The sequence below is a fragment of the Gallus gallus genome, chromosome Z (genome assembly GCF_016699485.2).
Source record: "Gallus gallus isolate bGalGal1 chromosome Z, bGalGal1.mat.broiler.GRCg7b, whole genome shotgun sequence".
In the NCBI taxonomy this organism is placed as follows: Eukaryota; Metazoa; Chordata; class Aves; order Galliformes; family Phasianidae; genus Gallus; species Gallus gallus.
Genome location: NC_052572.1, coordinates 37014857 through 37033317, shown reverse-complemented (window position 1 = coordinate 37033317; position 18461 = coordinate 37014857).

Below are 18461 nucleotides of genomic sequence, written 5' to 3'. Positions count from 1 at the left end.
TCTGAATTTTGGGTGGTCCTATGTGGAGCCAGGATTTGATTATCCTTCTGGAATGTTTTATGATTATATGATTTATATACTTCAGTAATATTGTTAAACAAAACAGACATTTAAATCTTCGTCACCTCCAGTAAAGCGAAGAAAGAGAAGCACTGCTATCCCAAATAAAACATGCATATTTAGCTTTATTATAAGATACTAATTTATGGTTATTTGTTAAAATGATAACATCTGAACTCCAAGCCTTCATAAATAGCTGTTCTCAGCAAATCATTAACAACCTCTGACCAGAAAATAAAGAGAAGTGATATGAAGAAGGACAAATCAGAGCCAGTAGGATTAGCAGTACTATCAAAATGACTAGGATGTATTCTATCATCTGAAGTAGACATAAGAATGCAGACCTTGCATTAGGGTCCTAAAGAAAGAGAAAGAGGTAGACAATAGAATTAATGGAAGCCTATAATTTATACAAAGTTAAAAAAAAAAATACTTAATGCTATTCAGGAAAGTGAAAAAGAAGAGTTGCATGAGAACAAATGTTGAAGAAAGGGCAATGATGAGGCTTTCTTGAGACAATTCTGTTACCCTGCTTATAGCATAAAGTCATACATGTACATGCAACACGTAACAATCGCTAGCACATGCAAAGAAAGGTTGCAAACTTACTGTGATGCAAAACAACATTCAAAGTAGTGTCAGTTCAGCCTTACAGCTTTTGGTCTATTTCTTACTTGCCTATACTGGAATCGCTACTGCCAGGAATTAGGGTTAGTAAGCAGTTTTGTCACAGTTTTGTGATGTTTCTATTGGTATTCCACATCATAACATCATGTACAGCCCAGATAAATAAAGGGTTAATACTCTGGTTCCGTGGATTGGCAACCTTCCAGATACCTGTTTCTCAAAAGAGAAGAACTGCATATCCTAGAGGACCTCATGGTCAGAGGCAGAGAAGGAAGATAAATCATGGAAGCCACGGGATATGTTTTTTTCTTCAGCGCATGCTCGCTCTCTCTGGCTGTCAGGCAGAGGAGTGGGTGTGCTTTCAAGCTGTGCGCCTTCATTCAATTAGGCCTTTCAGTTTCGGAAACTTTCTTATTTTATTTATTATCCTTACTTTCATTTAGATTGTATTATATTTTGTTATCTTGCATTCCAATATCATAGTTAGTAAAATAAGTTTTCCTCCTTGGATCGTTGCCACTGCTCCATTCTTTTTCCCTCTCTGAGACCAGCTCCCATTCTTATACCCCTTTCCCTTCTCCCCTTCCCATTTCTGGGAGCCAGGGGGCCCACGGACCTACTGCCCCCCTGTCACAGGCATGGATTTATCTAGATTGATCTAAATAACTCTGTGACAAGTTTCCAATCATATGTTTTACAGAGATACTTCTATTGATATAATCAAGATATAATTAAGATTTATTGAGGATTTCAAAGTCCAAATTTCAGTGGGACAGAACATGAATGTGCAGTGTCCACTGCAATAAGTGGGAAAAAAAGCTGCAGTGTGAAATGTGGGTGCCTATCTGGCACAGTTTGACAGACTCATGCACATGGATTTGTAGCTTGTTGCTGAGGAAAGCTGCACTGTCAAAATTAGCACTTACCTGCTGTGCATCTCTGTATGTGTAATTAGCTGTCATCCTATAGTCTCTAAATTTATGGAGGGAGGAAAAAATTGCCCCTTCCTTTTTTCAAAATTACCTGTTTTACAACTGTGTATACATAATTACATTGCTGGAGGGGAAATTTCTGTCAAGTGACACATACATGGGTTATCTGTGGCTATGAAACTTATTTCACTTTTCTTCTGAGTAGAAATTTTCTTTAAAAAGACATTTGTGGTAGTTGAGTCAGATAGATCATTGTTTTCCACAAACAGAGTGGGATTACACTCTTTAATTAAGAATATTCAATTTATATACTGTCTGAGAATTTAGTTGAATACTGTATGGCCTTTCTGTAATCCTTCCTCCAAATGTAGTTCAATAAACTATTGACTTTCTTTACCAAAAACTTAAAATATTGTTAGATTATGTTCAACTTGGTGTCCATCAAGAGCCCCATGATATGTATGAGGTTCCTGTCAACTCATTTCTCCAAACTGCTGAGGGTTATCTGAATGGCAGCATGACCATCTGGTGGATGAGCTTTTCCTCAGTTTTGTATTATCACCAAACTTGCTGGGAGTACAGTTGACCCATCAACCTTTGACCCGTTTGTTAAAGAGATGTTGAGCATGATGGGGGTCAGGATTGAACACTAGGGTACAACACTACATAGTGATCTCCAACTAGACTTCGCACCACTGATCAGCAACATCTGGGCCCAGTTGTTTATTTGATTTTCAATCCACCTCACTGTCTGCTCATCCAGCCCATATGTAATAAGCTTCTCTATCATGATCTTCTTGGAAACAGTGTTGAGGTCAAGTCAGACAATATCAACTGCTCTTTCTTCATCTACCAAGCCAGTAATTTCATCAAAAACTGTTATTAGATGGCTGCTTATGACTCTCCCTTTGTGAATCTATGTTGACTACACTCAAACATTTTCATTACTTTCAAATCTAGAAATCTAGAAATATTTTCAAGGATTAGCAGCTCCATCGCCTTCCCAGAGTGAAGTTAAGACAAACTACACCTAGTTCTGCCTAGTCATGTGTGAAACCAGCTAACTGTAGAAAGTTATCAGTTGGTCAAGTATTATTCTCATTTAATGAATCTATGCAGAGTCTGCCTGATAATCTTTATGTCTTTCATGCATCTGCAAATGGTTTTCAAGTTTAGCTGTTCCATCACTTTCCCAGGAATAAAGGTGAGGCAATGTAGACTGTAGTTCTATAGATCCTTCTCATGGAACTGAACTTGGTGAGGGTTGTGAAACATAACGAGAAAGAGTTCTATAGGTGCGTTGATCAGAAGAGACAGCCAAAGAAGAGTGTATCCCCTCTGACAAATGATAAGGGAGAATTGGCTACAGCAGACATGGAGAAGGATGAAGTACTCAACAAGTTATTTGCCTCACTCTTCACTGGAGGTTGAGCTTCCCATGCCTCTCATGTCCCTGAACATCTGAGTAGGGCTGGGGGAGCAAAATCCAGCCCATCAAAAGAGCAGAGTGAGTCCTAAACCAGCTCATGAGGCTGAATGTATACCAGTCCATGGTGGACAAGGATTTGATTGGATAGTTGGAGACAGACAGTTGTGATAAAGGGATCTACATCCAGGTAGATGCTGGTCACAGGTGGTGCTCCCCAGGGGTCAGTCTTCAGACTTTCTCTTTAACACCTTTGTTAATGACCTAGACAGTGGGATCAAGTGTACTTTCAGCAAATTTGCTAATGACACCTAGCTGAGTGGAGTGGCTGATATAAAAAAAGGAAGGGATGCCATCCAAAGGGACCTGGACAAGCTTTGGAAGTGGGCCCACATGAACCAAGTGAGGTAATACAAGATCAAGTACAAAATGTTGCTTCTGGGTTGGGGCAGTTCCAGATATGTGTACGAACTGGGAGAAGAACTCATTAAGAGCAGCACAGATGATAAGGACTTGGGGGTCCTGGGAAATGAAAAGCTGGGCATGAGCTAGCGGTGTTTGCTTGCAGCCCAGAAGGCCAACAGTATCCTGGGCTTTACAAAAAGAGAGTGACCAGCAGAGAGAGGGAAGCGATCGTTCCCCCTCTTGTGAGACAAGATTTATGTTAAATGTTAGGCAGATTTTTTTTTACTCAGAGGATAGTGAGGTACTGGAACAGGTTACTCAGTGAAGTTGTGGATGCCCCATCCATGGAGATGTTCAAGTATAGGTTGGAGGGGGCGTTAGGGCTATAGGGTCTCATGGGAAACAATCCTCCCCATGGTAGGGAGGTTGGAGCTAAATGGTCTTTAACATCCCTTCCAATCCATCCCATCTATGAAATCTCTCTGTAAGATTCATTTCCCATTGAAATTTCCCAAACAAACTTTTTAATTTCTGGACTGGGCTTCAAGATGAGATAAACATCAGAAAATCTCTAATTAATGTACTTTTCTGAACCATGGAACCACGGACAAGACCTCTAAGATCACCTGATCCAACCATTCCACTATCACCAATATTACCCACTAAACCTTGCCCCTAAGTACTACAACTCCAAGTTACTTAGACACCTCCGAGGATGCAGACTTGACCTCTTCCCTATCTTGTCCAGTTCCCAACCACTCTTTCAGAGAACATTTTCCTAATATCCAATTTGAGTCCCTACTAGAACCAAGACAAGATCAATACCTTTCATCCTACCACTAGCTGCACAGGAAAAGAGGCTGACCCGATTTCACCACAACCCCTTTTCAGATAGTTGTTGAGAATGATGAGGTCTTCCCTGAGCCTCCTCTTCTCCAGACTAAAGAATGTCAGTTCCCTCAGCCATTTCTCACAAGGCTTGTGATCCAGACCCTTCACCAACTTTGTTGCCCTTCTTTCAACACGCTTAAGCACCTCAGTGTCCTTCTTGTAGTGTGTGGACCAGTCACCTCCCTGCTCCTGCTGACTACACTATTTCTGATATAAGCCAGGAAGCTGTTGGCCTTCTTGGACATCTGGACACACTGCTAAACAATGTTCATCTGAGAGCTGACCAAGATCACCAGATCCTTTTCCACCATATGGCCTTCCAGCTATTCTACCCCAAGCCTGTAGCATTGCATGGGGTTGTGACCAAAGTGCAGGACCCAGCATTTGCTCTTGTTGAAATTCATCCCACTGGCCTCAGCCTAGCTATCCAGCCTGTCCAGATCCCTCTGTAAGGCCTTCCTAACTACAGGCAGATTGTCATTTCCTCCCATCTTGCTGTCATCTGCAAACTTACAGAGGGTGCACTCAGTGCTCTCCTCCAAATCATCAATAAGGATATTAAACAGGACAGACCCCAGTACCGGCCCCTGAAGAACACCGCTCATGATTGGTTGCCTGTTGGACTTAACTCCATTCACCAACACTCTCCGGGCCCAGCCCTCCAGCCAGTTCTTTACACAGCAAGGAGTGTACCTGTCTAAACCATGGGCTGCCAGCTTCTCCAGGACAATAGTGTGGGAGACAGAGTCATAAGCTTTGCTGAAGTCTAGGTAGACTACATCAACAGCCTTTCCCTCATCCACCAGGCAGACCACCTGGTCATGGAAGGAGATGAAGTTGGTCAAACCTGCTATGCTGGCTAGGCCTGATCCCACAGTTGTCTCACACATGCTGTGAGGTCATGCTAAAGATGATCAGTTCCATAACCTTCCCTGACAACAAGGTCCACAGATCCTCCTTACAACCCTTGTTGTAGATGGGCATCACATTAGCAAGTCTCCAGTTGTCTGGGATCTCTCCAGTTGACCAGGAACACTGGTAGATGGTGGAAAAAGAATTTGACAGTCATGTCTGTCAGTTCCCTCAGCACCCTTTTGTTGATCCCATGCGGCTGTATGGACTTGTGTCAGTTCAGGTGGAGTTGCATGTCATTAGCTATTTTTACCTGAATCATGGGGAATTTATGCTGCTCACCACCCCAGACTTAAAGGTCAAGAGTCAGAGTACCCTGAAGATGAGTGGTATGACTATTAAAGACATATGTGAAGAAGACATTGAGAACCTCAGCCTTTTCCTTATCCTTAGAGATCACATTCCCTGCTGCACCCAGTAAAGGCTGGAGAGTTTCCCTAGCCCTCCTCTTACTGTTAATTTATTTGTAACAACATTTTTTTGTCTTCTTTTTCTACAGAGGTCAGATTGAGCTGATGCTGGGCTTTTGCCTTTCTAGTTTTCTCCCTGCATATCCTAGCAACCTGTTTTTATTCTCTCCAAGTTGCTTGTCTGTTCTTCCACAAAAGGTAAACTCTATTTTTCTCCTGAAGTCTCGGCAAAAGTTACCTGATTAGCCATGATGGATTTCATCCCTGCCAGCTCATCTTACTGTCCACAGGGATAGTCTGCAATATCATCTACTTCCAACCACCTTGCCACAGGAAGGCCACAAAATTTTCCAGGCACTATTTGCCTGTAATGAAGCTGAGTTGGCTATCATCATTCACATCCTTGTTTTCCATGTGCCTCAGCGTAGTTTCCAGGAGGATTTGCCCCAGTGATCTTGCAGGGTACAGAGGTAAGACTGACTGGCCTATAGTTCTTACATTCCAGCATTAAAAATGGGAGTTATGCTTCCCTTTTCCCACACAGTCAGTAGAGGATTTTTAACCTGAATCTGAAGTTTTAATCAAGATAGACAACTGCAAACACATGAATGATGTAGTGAAACAGGAGAAACAGAGTGCACTATACAGAAATTTCTAGTGAGAAATTTTCATCTACAGAAATAGTTTCAATTTTTTTTTTCCAGTGGGGGTGAAAAGGCAAGGCAAGACAAGGCAAGGAAAAGGTAAAGTGAAGCAACAGAAAGGAAGGAAAAAGGGAAGGAAAAATGGAAGTGAAGGTAGAGGGAAGGTCAGAGGGGCATCCCTTCTCACTGAAGGTAGGGATACCTTCTCACTGAAGGTAGGGATGAATTCTTACTAGCATAATTAGCATTTTGACAATCAGTTAAAGTTAAAGCCAGACTTACAATTTTCAATCAGTTAATATTGTTTGATGCTTAGCTCCAGTTTTACTGAATTTAACCTCTGCATCCATTTGTTCTAATAAGTCTTGCCAGAATAACAGTTTTAGAGAACCTGGCATGTACAAGAATTTATGTATTCCTACTTATTTTCTCAGCCTATATTTAATTGATCCCCAAAGGTAAGCTTTTTCTTGTTGGGCAGTAGCTCCTACCACTGCTGCGAAATCATCTGTGGGTGGTAAGAGGCACTCGTCCCCACCAGAAAATAAACCTCTTTATCCTGCTCTCCTAGCTGCAATTTAACCAGTGGATCTGATTTCTGTCCTCCTTGGTTCTGACATCCGTGTTACACCTTGCCTTCCTCAGCCTGTGTCCTTCCCAAACTTTTCACTTTCCAAACTCTCATTGTTACATAAACCACTAACATTATATTTCAGTTTCACCTCCTCCTTTCCAAAGGCTTCCAGTGCTAACACTGGAAGAGAAAAAATGCAAGATCACAGACTTGAGCTTCAGTAGAGCAGGCTTCAGCCTCTTCAACGGTCTGCTTGAAAGAGTATCATGGGATAAGGCTCTGGAAAAAGAGGGATCCAAGAAAACTGGATAGTCAAGAATCTCGTCTTCCAAGCTCAAGGGCAGTCCTTCCCAGTGAGCAGGCTGTGACTCAAAAATACCAGAAAGCTTGCATAGATAGAAAAGGAGGTCCTTGACAAATTCATATGGATAATGTGGAAGCAGGTAGAAGGAGTCTGGGAGGAATACAGATATGTCCAAATATGCAGAGATGTGGTTATGAAAGCCAAGTCCCACCTGGAGTTGTATCTGGCAAGGGATGTCAAGGGCAACAAAAAATGCATACGTAGCAAAAGGAATACTTGGGAAAATGTGGACTGGTTGGTTCACAATGGTACAGTGGCCTTGTTGGTACAGGATCTAAAAAAGACTGAATATTGACTAACTTCATCTTGTCCTTTACTAGCAAGACTGGTCTTGAGGAATTCAAAATCCTAGAAACAAGGAGAAAAGTCTGGAGCATACACTTAGTGTGAGAAAATGCTGTCAGGGGGTGTAAGAGATTATTCTTTTATATCATTGACTCAAAGTTTGCTGAGGAACAAGTCCAGGCAAGTCCTGGGCAAAGGTAGAGAAATCTTCTGTCTGGATGACACTGATGGACAGGTCCCGGCTAAAGGGTTGTGAAATCCTTTAAGGAGCACAGATGGACAAAGCCAGGGGCAATGAGAGAGGGATAAGCTACTAATAATGGCTGGGAAATGGTCTTTTGTGCGGACTTATCTAGAGGAAGATGGCCATCTCAGGAGGTACGCACATGACTCTTGCTCAAGCACCCAGGGATGTCACGTAGGCAGGAAAAAAGGAGGATAAAAGAGGGCCCAACAGCCATGAGGGTAGGTTTCTGCTATCAGATCCCTCACCACGACGGACCCAAGGTTTCTGCTATCAGATCCCTCACTACGAAAGTCCTGCATGCTGATGGACGCAAGGTGTCTGCCATCAGATCCTTCACTACGGACCGTATGCTGACGGACTTCCCTGGGCTTGCTACCTGAGACCTGCTGCTTCCTCCCAGGCTTACTCTGCAGCTTCTTCCTGGACCCACTCAGTACCTGCACCCTCTCGTTGCCCAAGACCGGCCTCGCTGCTCCTGCCCTTTGGCCTTGGACCATCGGAACGTCATGCAATGGGACTACTGCCGGATCCTGGTGGTGACTATCCCCACTTTACGCAATTCTTGCTTCTTCCTATCTTTTCTATCGCTCACCTTCCCTTCCTCATCACCCAATCCATAATAGTGTCCGTCCTCCCCTTTCTTCATCTCCATTATTAACATTTGTAATAAACTGGTTGGACCAACATTTGAACTGTTGTTTCTTAATCTCACTCCGGGCATACATATTTCAAAGAACCTCCTCTCCCTCCTATAAATTGGTGCGAGACAGGGGGTGCTTAAGCAAACTGGATATGCATTCTAATGGCTGTGGCAATTTCCAGAAAGACTTGAAGACTGAAGGATAGAAAACTTAACTTTTATCTTCTAAAAGGACAAGAAGAAGGACTTCATAGAATGGTTTAAGTTTAAAGACACCACAAAGACCACCTTGTCCCAAGACCCCTCCTGTTTGTGGGGTTGCCATCCAATAGATCAGGCTGCCCAGGGCCCCATTCAACCTGGCTTTAAATGCTTCCAGAGATGGCACATCTCCAGCTTCTCTGGGCAACATGTTCCAGTACCTCACCACCCAATGAGTAAATACTTTCTGCCTCATATCAAATCTGAATCTCCCATCTTTTAGTTTAAAGACATTCTTTACTATCAGACCACGTGAGAAGTTTGTCTCTCTCCTGTTTACAAGCTCTCATTAAAGTACTGGAAGGCCACAGTGAGGTCTCCCTGGAGTCTTCTCTTCTCCAGGACAAATAAACATTTCTGCCTCAACCTTGCTTTAGATGATAAAGCCCTCTGATCATCTTTGAGGTCTTCTCTGTATATACTCCAAGGAGAATTTCATCCCTGTGGAGAATTTCCATCTGTCCTTTATTTTATGCAGCAGGGAATGTGACCACTGAGGATAAGGAAAAGACTAAGGTTCTCAACGCCTTCTTTACATCTGCCTTTAATAGTCAGATCAGTTATCCTCATGGCACTTTATGCCCTGACCTGGAAGTCTGGGGTGGAACCCAGAATACAAACTGGTGATTCAGGTAAAGACAGTTAGAGAGCTCTTCCATGTGGACTGTCATGAGTCCATAGGACCAGACAGGCTCCACCCTAGGGTGCTGAGGGAGCTGGTGGAAGTGACTGCTGAGTCACTCTCCACCATTTACCAGTGCTTCTGATTATCTGGAGAGGTGCCAGAGGATTGGAGGCTTCCCAGTGTTACTCCCATCTACAAGAAGGTCTGTAAGGAGGATCCAGAGAACTAAAGGCCTGTCAGCTGGACCTCAGTACCAGAGAAAGTTATGGAGCAAATCATCTTGGGTGAGATCACACGGCATGTGTGTGGCATCCAGGGGATCAGGCCCAGACAGCACGGGTTCACGTAAGGCAGGTTGTGCTTGACCAACCTCATCTACAACTGGGTGACCAGACTGATAGACGAGGGAAAGGCTGTTGATGTAGTCTACTTAGACTTCAGCATAGCCTTTGACACAGTCTCCCACAGTATTCTCCTGGGGAAACTGGCTGCCCATGGCCTGGACAGGTATACCCTTGTTTGGGTAAGGAACCAGCTAGAGGGCCATGCCCAGTGGGTAGTAGTTAATGGATTTAAGTCCAGCTAGCGGCCTGTTACAGGTAGTATCCCCCAGAGGTTGGAACTAGGGCCCATCTTGTTTAATGTCTTTATCGATGCCCTAGATGAGGGGATTGAGGCATCATCCCCTGCAAACATCAATAAGTTTGCAGATGACACCAAGTTGGGTGGTACTGTAGATCTGCCTGAGGGTAGGGAGGCTCTTCAGAGGGACCTGGATAGGCTGAATCTCTGGGCTGAGGTGAATGGGATGTGGTTCAACAAGGCCAAGTGCTGGGTCCTGCACTTTGGCCACAGTAACCCCATGCAGAGCTATAGGCTTGGGGCAGAGTGGCTGGATGACTGTGAAGAGCCTGGGGGACCAGGGGGTGTTCGTCAATGCTTGGCTGAACATGAGCCAACAGTGTGCCCACGTGACCAAGAGTGCCAGTGCCATCCTGGCTTGCATTAGAAATAGTGTGGCCAGCAGGAGCAGGGAGATAATCATCTCCCTGTTCTCAGCTCTGATGAGGCTGCACCTTGAGTATTGTGTTCAGTTTTGGGCCCCTCAATACAAGAAAGACATTGAGGCCCTGAAACATGTCCAAAGAAGGGCAACAGAACTGGTGAGGGGTCTGGAGCACAAGTCTTATGAAGAGCGGCTGAGGGAGCTGGGATTGCTTAGTCTGGAGAAGAGGAAGCTCAGGGGAGACCTCAATGCACTCTACAGCTTCCTGCAGGGAGGTTGTGATGATGTGAGGGTCAGCCTCCTCTCCAAGGCAACAAATAGGACCCAAGGAAATGACTACAGGTTGTGCCAGGGGAGATTTAGATCAGATATAAGGAAAATCTTCTCTCAAAGAGTCATCAGGCACTAGAATAGCCTGCCCATGAAGGTGGTGGAGTCACCATTCCTGGAGGTGTTTAAGAGGCGTCTGGATGAGGTGCTACGAGATATGGTTTAGTAGCTTAGTGGGTAGTAATGGTGATAGGAGGACAGTTGGACTAGATGATCTTGTATGTCCTTTCCAACCTTGTGATTCTATGATTCTATGATCACATAGCTGTTTCCTCACTTCCCCCAAAGGTGGAGTGAAGGAGACAATTGGATAAATTCCAATTCTTTTGTGTTGAGATAAAAGCTATTTACTGAGACGGAAGAGGAAAATGGAAACAGTAACATAGTGATAGCAATATAAATAGAGGCCATGCAATTTCTGCTCTACCCTCTGCTGCCATGCTATAAATGGGACTCTTTCCCAATAAGTGGCCTGGCTTCAGGCATGCTCTCATCACTCTGCAACAGCTGAGACGTTGTGCTATTACAATCATAGAATCCTTAGAGTTGGAAGGAACTTTTAAAGGCCATCTAGCCCAACTCCTCTGCATTAAACAGGGACATCCACAGCTAGATCAGTTTGCCCAGGGCCTGATTCAACCTTGCCTTGAAAGTCTTCAGGAATGGGGTATCAACCTCATGCCTGGGCAGCTGGTTCCAGTGCCTCACCACCCTCACTGTAAAAGGCTTTTTCCTTATATATTATATCTTATATCTAACCTAAATCTACCCTCTTTGAATCTACCCTCTATTAACAGTATGTCAGTTGAAACCAGAACACTGCCTCTCATACTTTTATATGTGACACAGCTGGGACACAGCTAAAATCCAGTAGACAGGAGAACTCTTGATGTACCAGATGGAAAACTTGGAGACATAATTAAGGAGTAAACAGTATCCAGAAACTCAAATCAGACCAAGTAACTTCTTAAGAGTTTTGGAATACAAACAGGACTCAGTGGAACACGCACATGAGAAGAGCACAGTAGCCTGGCATTCAAATAGAACAGGTAATGTAACAGGCAGTACTGTACTGTCATTACTTATTTATATTACAGATTCATTGCATTGATCAGAAATGTTACCGTCTAATTCTGTTCGCAAGGACTGTTGTTTCTTTTAATGCCTGCTTATTTATTAAGATGGAAAATGAATACTTTTGAAAGCCTGCCCTAAGATTTCATAGTGATATTAATGTGTGATATTATAAAAACTGCATCATTATTGTCCATACTTATTTTTGTTAGCTCAACACTGAAAAAAAAAAAAAAAAAAAAAAGTAGAAGTGTAGAAAAAGCAACTTACATCTCATTTTTTGAAAGTAGCCTAGTGCCAAATCCTTTAAAGGAAAGATACTTCTTTATTAAAGTTTGCAGTTTATTATGCATTACAGTAGTCCATACCATTACTGGGTTGTTCAATATTACACTTTTAAAAAACATAAATAGATAAATAGGTTAACACCCAGATACAAATTTCAGATTTGCAACTCAGGTCTGTTTCTAATAAATTTTGTTATATTCCATCCATGTGTGCTTTGAACATCTTCTTCCTGGCAGCATGAGTCAGTAACCATGTGGAATGAAAAAAAATGGTTTATGGAAATTTCATTGCATAAGTTTAGTTTTAATTTTCTTTTGGTATCATTGCGCTGTGAAATCTTGCTTCTGGTTTTGCTACAAGGCTGTAGTCTCAGAGAAAAAAATGGTTTTGTTTTCTGCCTGCTATATAGAAGATTTTCTTTGTGATGCTGAAAGAGACAGTGAGAATGCAGATGTTTCGGGTCTCTTATTTATTATTATTATTCTCTTTTTTTTTTTTAATTGTAGTTATGCTACTGTCTTTGCATTTTGTGGTTAAAAAGAGCAGTGAGGCAACTTTTCTAATTTCTGCAATTGCTATCTTGCTTGCTACATTTTTAACACTGGTAAATCAGTCAGAATCATGTGAATGTGTTCATTAAGAGATGGAGGAAATTACTTAATTCTGCCAGGGACACTTTCTGCACAGAAATTGCCGAGGCATTTTGAAGCCATTATTTCTTCACAATGAACCAGCTTTACTCTTCTTTCATAATGTGTATATCCCAATTGAGGTTTTGAAGTTGTTGAGTGATTATTAAATATAACATTAATGCTATCTTATTGTTTTACTTAAGACTAATTGATTGGCACAAAATTGTAACCATATTGCCTTTAATTTTTATCTCCTATACAAAGGGGTGTTTGTTACTCTTCAGCTTGGATACCTCATGGATGTGCTACATCCAGAAGCTGATACCCTGAAGTCACTAAACAAACGATTGGCTATTTTAAATTTTTTTCTGAAGGTGTACTCGTACAGAAGGCAGATGTGTCATTTTGAAAAGAGGTGCTGTAACAATTTAGATGAGGAAATACTATCTCACTGTGAACAATTATTGCAAGAATACACTGGAGACTGTACATTTATATCTTTTTCATATTAAAAGTGCCAATATGAAGATGAATATTCAGCACACTGAAAACAGTAAACAAAGCATTGTGGAGTGAGCGTGCAGCAGGATGTCTGTTTTGCTTTAATGGGACTTTCTGTTAATCAACCTTATGTCAGCAAAACTTTGCTAACCATCAGAATGCGTAGCTTTGTCATAGATCTTCAGAAGAAGATCTTGTTGATGGAACGGCAACAATCTAATCAGCATTTGAGGTGACAGGGACGGAAGGAAAGCACACAAATGCCAAACATTATCCTTGCTACATAAGTTAAATATGTCACTTTTAGCCTTGGGTATTGGCCAAACATTTCTAAAGACTGAACTAGAAATTATAAGCAGAACGATATGAAAATGAGGCAGTGAGACAGAGTGTGAAGTTCAGAAACCTTCAGTCCACACTGAGCTCTAGAATACTCATCAAGCTTCAGAACTGAGATCAAGCTTACAGTAATTTCTTTTTAATTTGAATATATCTTAAATTCACCATCTATCTCTCATTGTTCATAAATTTTTTTAATGTCTTTTAATTCATATGTTTGACCTGGATTATGGACACCTAGAACAGAGAATGTGGACAAATAAATGATCTATTAATAACTTTAAAATAGTCCTAAACACCTTGGGTAAGAACAACAGTAACTTCCTTAGTTTCAAGTCAAGGCAAACACTATCTATCTATTACAAATTTTAAAATAATCAGAATGTTGTGTTGCAATGTGGTTTTAAAAGAGAAGACAACTGGATGTTAAAAATGTTAGAGTGCAGTTTATTTTACAAGTTGTAAATTCCTTTTCTTTCTTTCTTCCTTTCTTCCTTTCTTACTCTCATGACCCAGCTCAGATTTCTAGGTTGTTTCTGCTAATGAGGCCTACAATTGTGAAACTTGTTTTAAAATTTAAAACAGACATTTCTGTCTCAGTCATTGAAAAAAATCAATAATAATGTTGTGTACTGATGAAAATTCTGTAAAGGATCTGTTGCCCTACTGGAAAAGCATGGATTAAGCCAAAGAATTGGAGATCCATATGTCAGCTCTAAAAATGACCTATTCAATTTCTAAGTTCAAAATGATAACTTGTATAATTGATTATGAAAATTATAAAAGTTATATGGGCATGAAACATATTTATATAAACATATTAGTTCTATCATTACAAGAGAATAAAATAACCATAGTGTCCACAGAGCTATGTGCCTTCAATTACTGATACAGTCATGGTACAATGTGATTATGATGACAATAGTAAATCCACAGAGGGATAGGACTAGTCCTGATCATCTAATATCTAAATGAAACATATCAGGAAATTGTGCTTCTGACTAGTAGTGTTCTGTCCCCATGGGCTAAATTTGCATTGTTTTGGAAACAGATGTGTTTCAAGAGTTCTGGGTCCTGAACTTCTGTCACAACAACCTCATGCAGTGCTATAAGCTTGGGGCAATGTGGCTGGAAAGCTACACAGCACAGAAAGATCTGGGGGTGTTATCTGACAACCTGCTGAACATGAGACAGCAGTGTGCCCAGGTGGCCAAGGGCAGTGGCATAGAATCATAGAATCATAGAACCACAGAAGGTCCTGAATTGAAAAGGACCTCAATGATCACCAAGTTTCAATCCCCCTGCCATGGGCAGGGTCACCAGCCACTAGACCAGGCTGTCCAGAGCCACAGCCAGCCTGGCCTTGAATGCCTCCAGGGATGGGGCATCCTCAACCTCCTTGGGCAACTTTTCCAGTGCTTCAGCACCCTCAGCGTGAAAAAATTCCTCCTAATATCTAACCTAAACCTCCCATGTCTCAGTTTAAGACCATTCCCCCTTGTCCTATCACTATCTACCCTCGTAAACAGCCATTCCCCCTCCTGTTTATATGCTCCCTTCAAGTACCGGAAGGCCACAATGAGGTCTCCCTGGAGCCTTCTCTTCTCTGAGCTAAACAATCCCAGTTCCCTCAACCTTTCCTCATAGGAGAGGTGCTCCAGCCCTCTGATCATTATGCAGGCACCCTGGGTTTCATCAGAAATAGAGTAGTCAGCAGAACTAGGGTGGTGATTGTCTCCTAGTACTCAGCACTGATGAGGCTACACCAGTGTTCAGTTCAGTGTTCAAATACTCTGTTCAGTTTTGGGCTCCTTACTACAAGAAAGGCACTGAAGTGCATGTCTAAAGAAGGGCAACCAAATTGGTGAAGAATCTGGAGCAGAAGTCTAATGAGAAACAGTTGAGGGAACTGGGATTGTTTAGTCTGGAGCAGAGAAGGCTCAGGGGAGACTTTATTGCTCTCTACAACTGCCTGAAAAGAGGTTATACCAAGGTGTACATCAGCCTCTTCTTCCAGGTAACTAGCAATAGGACAGGTGGTAATGATCTTGTCTTGGTGCTAGGGGAAATTCATGTTGGATATCAGGGAAAAGATTATTCTAAGAAAGTTGTTAGCCTTTGGAACAGGCTTTCCAGGGAAGTGGTGAAGTCACCATTCCTGGAAGTGTTCAGTAAACATGTAGATGTGACACAAAGACAAGCAGTTTATTAAAGCCACTCTGAAGACAGGCATTGCAAATATCCCTCAGAATCAGTTGCAATTGCTTTTAAAATTTGTTTGAGGCCCATTTAAATCCATTTGGAATATACATGAGAAAATTCTGTTTTTCAGTGAAGGGCAAGTTGGATGATGACCTGGGCAGACTGCATGAAGGAATCAGGTGCTGGAACTGGGTGCAGGTGTACTGGAACCAGGTGATTTTCAAGGCCCTTCCAATCCAGGTCATTACATGATTCTATGATAATTTAATCTAACCCGAACACCAAGACCAAGTTCTTAAAAAAATATCTATATTGTGGAAAATTTCCCCATTTTCATCACATTTTTTTGTGCTGAAAGTGAAGATGATCACAAAATATCTCCACTTACACTTAATACAGAATCTTAGAGGTTATACTAAAGGTCTAACATAGCAGACAAATGGTTCAGTATGCAAAAACAAAACAAAACTAGGTAAATAAAAGAAACAGCATGAATGGAAAGAGAAAAGTTAAAAGGTAATAAGACAAAGAAAAAAAGCATAATCCTAAGAAACTCAGTGCTGTGTGACCTGGGATAAAAAAATTCTGCCATAAGTTACTTTTTTTTTTTCTAATTCCATTTGTACAATAAAGATAGTCCTTTAAGTAAGAGCAATAGGGTTGTCTTTTACGTCATGGTTGTAACCCATCATGTATTTATGCTGTGGCCTTTTGTTTCCTCCATGAATCCAATATACACACATGTGTAGATCTGTGGACTGTCAAATGGCATTACATTGCACGAGTCAAATATCTGGGATTATTCCTTAGCCCTTTTCCCTACATAGCACAATATTTCCACATAGCAAAGCTCATGTGAACTCACTCTCAGCAGCTTGTACATCAACAGTAAAAATATCTTTGGCCAACTCAGTTGAGTGCCTTGTTTCAGCATGTTGAATAACATAATTCAGTATAATTGAACACTCAGTGGATATTAGATTGCTCAGAGAACTGAGGGCAAGAAAAATGCAGCAAGAACAAGACTGCTTCTGTAAACCATTGGCCAATTTTTACACAGGCAGATAGTGATAGGACAAAGGGGAATGATTTTAAACTAAAAGAGGAGAGATTTAGGATAGACATAAAGAAGAAATTCTTTACTTAGAAGGTGGTGAGGTGCTGACATTGCCCAGAGAAGCTGTGGATTCCCCATCCCTGGAGGTGTTCAAGGACAGGTTAGATGAGGCCCTGGGCAGCCTGATCTAAACCACAGCAGGGGTTTGAAACTAGATGGTTTTTAAGGTCCCTTCCAACCCATGCCATCATGCCATTCTGTGATTCTATGGTAGCCAAAATCTAAATGAAAACCAACCAAATTATGCGAGTTTTTTGTTGTTGTTGTTTGTTTGTTTGTTTTTGGTGGTGGGGGTGTTTTTTTTTTTGTTTTTTTTTTTTGCTAGTCAGGTTTGAGGACAGATAGTTTCGCACAAATTAGAAGAAATATGATTGCAAATCCATTCAGTGAAACAAAAAAATATGCACAAACATTTTATAAACAGACATACACAAGCACAGACACACACAAATTTATCTAGCTACTTATTTTCTTAAGTATACGAACACATATGTTAGAATTAAACAGTTTGGCCTGTGATAAATTCACAGTTGGAAAATCTACAAATTTCCAATGATATTAATAATAAATAATTATAAAAGTTCTTTTTTTTCTTTATATTCCTGCCTTCTGAGAATGTCTCTTCTATGTTTTCATGGCTTCTCAATACCGACAAAAGATATCTTGTATTTTCACAGTTTTTCTCTTTTCTTTACATTCTTTCTTCATATCTCTTCTTCTCCTATTCCAGTTATAATGCTTCTTGCTCACTAACCTTTTCCCAGTGGTTAAAATAGGACTCGTGTCAAGGTGTCAATATTTTTTTCCTCATACAAGACAAGGTTTAGGTAGGCAATACGATTCCAAGTAGTAGGTTATTTCTCTTCACACTTTACTTTGGAGTGCTGCTGGTTTGGCTGGTACTAGGAGGAAAGCCTTTTCTCCTTTCAACAGCTGTTGAACCGATAAAAGAGAAAAAAAGCAATGTATGAATATGTTTTGGTATAACAGTGGCTTTGTAGGTATATAAATAGAGGTTGAAATGATGAGAAACATCTACAATTTCAGCCTTCATGTGTTTGCATGTCTTTGTAGATGCACACTGCATAGTCCAGAGGCTAGCTATAAAAAACAGCTTTCTCCTTATGCTTTACTGTGCTGCAAAAGGGCTTTTCACTGAAACTTTACCTTCAATTCTCTGCAGCTTCAAGCTGGACTCTTCACTTTCAGGGAATGTGTATTCTGTTTTTTTTTTCCAGTTGATGCTCATTCACAGACTGCTCCATCTTCACTTTTAAGACTTTAAATGTATGAGAAGCTGACTGACTTAGATGACAGTAAGGTGAGTCTTCTATATGCTGCTCCTTGAGTTGAAATGCTAGTACATATGCAGCAAAGAAAACAACTTGCAACCATCTTTCCCAGTGACAGCATATTTCAAAGACGGTTAAAGGACAAATGAGAGATTCAAAATTAGCAGCAATGTATAATAATGAGTGTGGCTCTCTGCCCAGATTTCTGCCATAAACTTAATTGATTTTGGTAGTTATAATAACACTTTGCAACTATAGCACTTTCACTGCCATTTTGAGTGGAATAAGAAAACACATTCTCTCTCTCACGTACACAAAAAAGAATTACTGGTGGAGGCACATATTCATGCACACATCTGTGTGCACGTGTATGTGTG